Here is a 5,975-nt window from a genome sequence, read left to right on the forward strand (position 1 = left end):
AATGGTGTGAGACAGAATTCTAAAAGACAAAACAAAACTAAAAGTCCTTGCCAACATCTTGAGCACGGAAGGGGGAACACGTAGAAAGGAGCACGTAGAAGAAGCTCTATTTTGGTTATGCTTAATCTTGATTTATGTCTGGAACCCTGAGTGGGGTGATGTAATGCACCTGCCAAGTTCTTTGATCTGTTTTGTACAAAAACTGAAGCTTTACAGAAGTAAAGTTGCAGCAGATTTTCACTACACAGTGTGTCTGTCTGTCATTTCCCTTGCATCGTATCCTGACTATCCTATCCTTCACCCTGGTCTCCCGTGGGTGGTGGTCTCCGAGAGGGACGGTCCGCGGCAGTCATGGTGTCTTATGGCAAAAGAAAGGGAACTAAGACCTCTTATACGACCCTATTACGCCTTCCCACTTCCTGCTCTCCCATTAGCTTCCTGTTACTTTCCTGACTTGACATCTCTCCATCTGTTCCCAAACCACTCTACAGCATTTTGCAAACAGAACATGGGGTGTGTCTGAACAGCAGCCCGAATACCCATTAAGAAATAGTTGAGCTCTATGAAGAATATCCTTGTGCGGGAAGCAGTGGGGGAAGAGGCTGGAGACACAACTGTCGAGGGCTTTACAGTTGTGAAGAGACACCATGACCACAGCAGCTCTTAGAAAGGAAAGCATTTAGTTGGGGCTGGTTTGCATCTCAAAGGTTTAGTCCATTGTCACCACGGAGGGAAGGAAGTACAGAGACCCACAGGCACACTCGGTGCTAGAGAAGGAGCCAAGAGTTCTACATCTGTATCAGCAGACAGCAAGAGGAGTGAGCCACTGGGTTTGGTTGAGCTTTTGAAACTTCAAAGCCCACCTCCAAGGACCTATTTCCTCCAAGGCTACACCTCCTAATCCCTGTCACGTAGTGCTACTCCCTAATTCAAATATATGTCGTTCCTATTCAAACCATCGCCACTCTATGTTATCCGACTGGCAAAAGCCTGAGAATTTCTTTCAGAGACCTCTATGCAAGCGAAGCTGGGATCCCTGGATGTTCTATAAACACATTTCAGGATGAGCCAGCATGACAGAGAGTTGAAGTTTATTAAAAAGAGATTTTCACATTGACTTAAGCACGGTGTGATCAGAAAGACAATGCTCAGAAAGAGGATAGCACAAGCCTTCTCAAGAGAAACTTGAGTGTACCTGTCTATGTGGAAGCTGTATATGTGATTTCAGTGGCTTGTGAAATCACATCTCAAAGGCCTGTGTTTTGTTTTTTTTTTTTTTAGAAGATGGGATCATAGTGTGGTTCCAGAGGCCATCATCACACCTTCAAACAGTGTTACAAGCTGGGGACCAAGTATTCAGATACATGAGCCTACGAGGAACATTTCTCATTCAAACCATCACACCTAGCCTGGCTTTGAAAGTTCGGTATATAGTAGAAGATGACTTTGAACTCCTAACCACCTTGTCTATACCTGCCAAGTACTGGTGTTATATATTGACCCTACAGCCATACCTACAGCCCTAAACATTTATTCGTGTACTTGTGTGAGGGTGGGGATGTGGACATGGAGGTACCATGACATATACATAGGAATCAGAGTACAATTTGCTGGCAGTCCGTTGTTTTTCCTCTTTTGCTACGTATGTTCTGAGCACTGAACTAAGGTCATTGGGATTGGCTGCAAGTGCCCTTAACTGCTAAGACATATTTAGAATCCAATTCTTTAAAGACCTTAGTTTTTCCAAATCTAAAAATTAAAAAAACCCAAATCTACCAATAACTATTGATATGCAAGGCAGAAACAGTTTCTATCTTTATATATGCTAATGCTTACACCAATTAACTTAACTAGTCTTATTTTCTAAAAAAGAAAGAAAGATGTGGGGAGGTGGTGGCACAGGCCTTTACTCCCAGCACCCAAGAGGCAGAAGTAGGTGGATCTCTCTCTGTGTGAGTTTGAGGCCAGCCTGGTTTACAGAGCTGGTTCCAGGACAGGCTCCAAAACTAGAGAGAGAAACTCTGTCTCAAAAAACAAAAACAAAAACAAGAGAGAGAGAGAGAGAGAGAAAGAGAGAAAAAAAAATTCATCCTGTTTTTCTTTTTCTGAGACAGGTGTCACTGTGTAGCATAAGATGGCCTTGAACTTAAAATTTTTCAGCCCCGTTCTTCCTAGATCTGAAATTACAAGAATGCATTACCACATCCAGCAAAAATTTATTTATTTATTTATTCATTTTTTAAATATTTATTTATTCATTATGGATACAACATTCTGTGTGTATGTCTGCAGGCCAGAAGACTGCACCAGACCTCATTACAGATGGTTGTGAGCCACCATGTGGTTGCTGGGAATTGAACTCAGGACCCTTGGAAGAGCAGACAATGCTCTTAACCACTGAGCCATCTCTCTAGCCCTCAAAGATTTATTTTTAACGATAGAAGTATGGATAACACCATAAATCATTACATTTAGATATCATTAATTTTAAAAGAAATAGGTTAAAAAAGTATATAAGGCTATAGGGTATTATAGAATATTAATTGAAGATGTGTTTGTTACATTTGTTTATGTTGTGAAATATTTGTTTAATGACACAAAGATATGTTGCATTCTTTTATGTTGCATTCATTTAACTCTGTGAAGCTGTGTTACTTTGCCTACCTGAAACACCTGATGGGTCTATTAAAGACCAAATAGCAAGGCAGGAGAAATATAAGCAGGGCTGGCATGCAGAGAGAATAAATAGGAGGAGAAATCTGGGAAGAGGATCAAGGAGGAGAAAAGAAGGAGTCATTCACCCAGCTACACAGCCAGACATGGAATAAAAAGAAAAGAAAAGATATACAGAAACAGAGAAAGGTAAAAGTCCAGAGCCAAAAAATAGATGGGATAATTTAAGTTAGAAAAACCTGGCTAGAAACAAGCCAAGCTAAGGCCACATATTTATTTGGGAGTAGGGTGATGGGCCCCCAAAAGAAAAATGAGTAAAAGAATAAAACAACCAATAAAGTGTGTATGTGTGTGTGTGTGTGCGCGTGCACGCGCACGTGCAAGCGCAGGTATGTATGTATGTATTGCCTTCAAGGAATTCACAGTGTGACATCCACAGTAGGTGGAGACGAGCGAAACATAAACATGTTGAAAGCTCTGGAAAGTCAGTTTAAAGAGATAAAGGCTTCTTCAGGGAGAAGTGGGGTTTAAGGAGAAGAGATGATAATGGGAAACAGGTTCTAAGATAGTCAGCGAAGAACTTCAGGGCAGCAGAGACAAGATGGGCATTGACTCAGGTTAGCAGTAAAAAGCTCTAGATAAGGAGGCTAAAGGAAGTTAATATGTAGTTCGCTCAGTCACGAGGCCCAGGGATTTAGATGTATGCAAAAACCAGGAGTTTCGAAAGATCTCAAAGTTCAAACTAAAAGGTATTTTCAAGCTTTTTTTTTTTTTTTTTTTTTTTCAAGACAGGTTTTCTCTGCAGCCTGTCCAGACACTAGCTCTTGTAGACAGGCTGGCTCGAACTCACAGAAATCCACCTGCCTCTGCCTCCCAAGTGCTGGGATTAAAGGCATGCGCCACCACCGCCCATCTCTAAAAAAGCTATCTCAAGAATGGGTCTATAATAATAGCCAGTGTGTTTCTCACTCACTGATTGGGTAGCCTGGAGAGTGAACCAGCAAAACTGTCGTGAGCCAATGCCATCCTTAGATCTTGGGCCAGAAGAGTAGAGAGTGGAACCATGACCTCTGATTCTCTAGCAAAAGGTACCCTCCCTACTTCCCTATTTTATTCTTTCCCTAAGGCCAGGATAAGGGAGAAGTATCCTCTTTGTGAATAAACTGTAATTGTGCCCACACTTCAGGTTCTTGCCCTTGTCAAATGAGATCTTATCCCCTAAACTGTGAAGGTCGGTATATACATCCAGAATGTTCTGGAGAGGCCGAGCAGTGAGAAGGTGCCTGACACACTTGCTAGCCTTGACACAGCAGTACCTGGCTTCTTCTCATCAGTCACATTCCACGGCTAGAATTAGTCACAGGACCACACCTAAGAGCAAGAACTGAATTCCTCTCAGTCTCTGACACCCTCCTCTGTAAATGTACCTTGAGCCTCATGAGGCTGTGGGCTGGGTCATGCCTCAGATTTTATTTGGATCTATGATGTTGACCAGGACAATATTAAGATCTTTTTCAACTAGTTGTTAGTACTTTAAATGGAAGATTTTTTATAACAAACAAATAAACAACAACAACAACAAAAAGCAAAACAAAACCCCTACATTTTGGAGTCTTCTCAAGGATCAGACTCTTGGGCAATACTGGGCCTGTATTTCTTCACAGAAGCTGACTTTAGCTGGCCACTGTTTACTTTCCAGTTTGCCTAGTCCCCTCTGGGAATCCTGCCTTGTCTGACCGGCTAGATCTAGTCCTTTGATTACCTGCTTTGTCTCGGCAACATTGGAGCTTGCAACTGCAGAACAGAAACTCAGTTTACAGCCTGTTTTAACTTGGACTGGAAATGGAAAAGAAAAACAAAACCTGTTTTATTTTCCCATACATGTTAGTTTTCTAGCCTTGCTATTATAACAAGGACCACACAGTGGGTGCTTTAAAGTGCAGAGATTTATCTTCTCCCAGTTTGGCAGACTAGAAGTGTCAGACTAAGACACTTGGTGGGACTATGCCCTGTGGTAATCCCAACACCAAGGAGGCTGGAAGGAGCTTCATGAGTTCGAGGCCAAGCTGAACTATGTAGTGAGACTGTTCTTTCTCCCAAATCTCTCAGACAGATGGTGGGTTCTTCTGACGCCTCTGGAGGAAAGGTCTATTCTGGCTCTTTCCTAGGATCTTAGATGCTTATCTTCACATACATGGTCATGTTCCTTGTAACACTCCCTTACATGTATTCAGTGTGTGTGTGTGTGTGTGTGTGTGTATGTGTATGTATGTGTGTGTATGCATGTGTGTGTGTATGAATGTATGTGTGTGTATGAATGTATGTGTGTATGAATGTGTGTGTATGTATGTGTGTGTGTATGTGTGTGTATGAATGTGTGTGTATGTATGTGTGTGTATGTGTGTGTGTATGAATGTGTGTGTATGTATGTGTGTGAATGTGTGTGTGTATGAATGTATGTGTGTGTATGTGTGTGTATGAATGTGTGTGTATGTGTGTGTATGTGTGTGTATGTGTATGTATGTGTTGAAATAGGAAGCGGCGGGGCTGCGTCCCCAACAACCCGGCCGCTTGGCTAGCTCATGCCTGAAAACAACACACAAACTGTATTCATTTAAGAACTGCTTGGCCCATGAACTCTAGCCCTTACAGGCTAATTCTCGCACCTGGACTAGCCCATTTCTAATGATGTGTGTAAGCACCCCAAGGTGCGCTTACCGAGAAGATTCTAGCCCATGTCCATTCTGGGTTGGAGTTGCCTGGGAGAGCTGAGCATGGCGTCTCTGCTCCAGAGAGCAGAGCTGTCGGGTCTGTCCGGGAACAGAGCAGAGTCTGACCTCACTTCCTCTTCCGCCCAGCATCCTATTCTGTTTATTCCACCCACCTATGTTCTAAGCTATGAGGCCAAGCAGTTGGTTTATTATAATTAACCAATTACCTTCCTCCATCATTTCCCCTTTTTCTGTTTAAACAAAAAAAGGAAGGCTTTAACTTAACATAGCAAAATTACATATAACAAAACAGTTATCAAATAAAAATTACAATAATCTATATCATAACTAAGGAAAACTATAACTAACTATTCTTTAACTCCACCAAAGACTCCAGAAAGATATACTATTACCTAAGCAAACAAGGAATCCAAAACTCTAGAAATGACAGAGATATCTCGCTGCCTGGGCAGTCACCCAAAGTTCCTCTATACCATTGGGGCATCCATCTTCGGCCTACAGGCCCATAGTTTCCAGCAGACATTTCCACAAAGCAGGAAATTTCAAAGGCAGTCACTATCTGCTTGTCCT

This window comes from Alexandromys fortis, unplaced genomic scaffold, assembly GCF_014885135.2.
Source record: "Alexandromys fortis isolate MF-2015 unplaced genomic scaffold, M_Fortis_MF-2015_v1.1 scaffold_60, whole genome shotgun sequence".
NCBI lineage: Eukaryota > Metazoa > Chordata > Mammalia > Rodentia > Cricetidae > Alexandromys > Alexandromys fortis.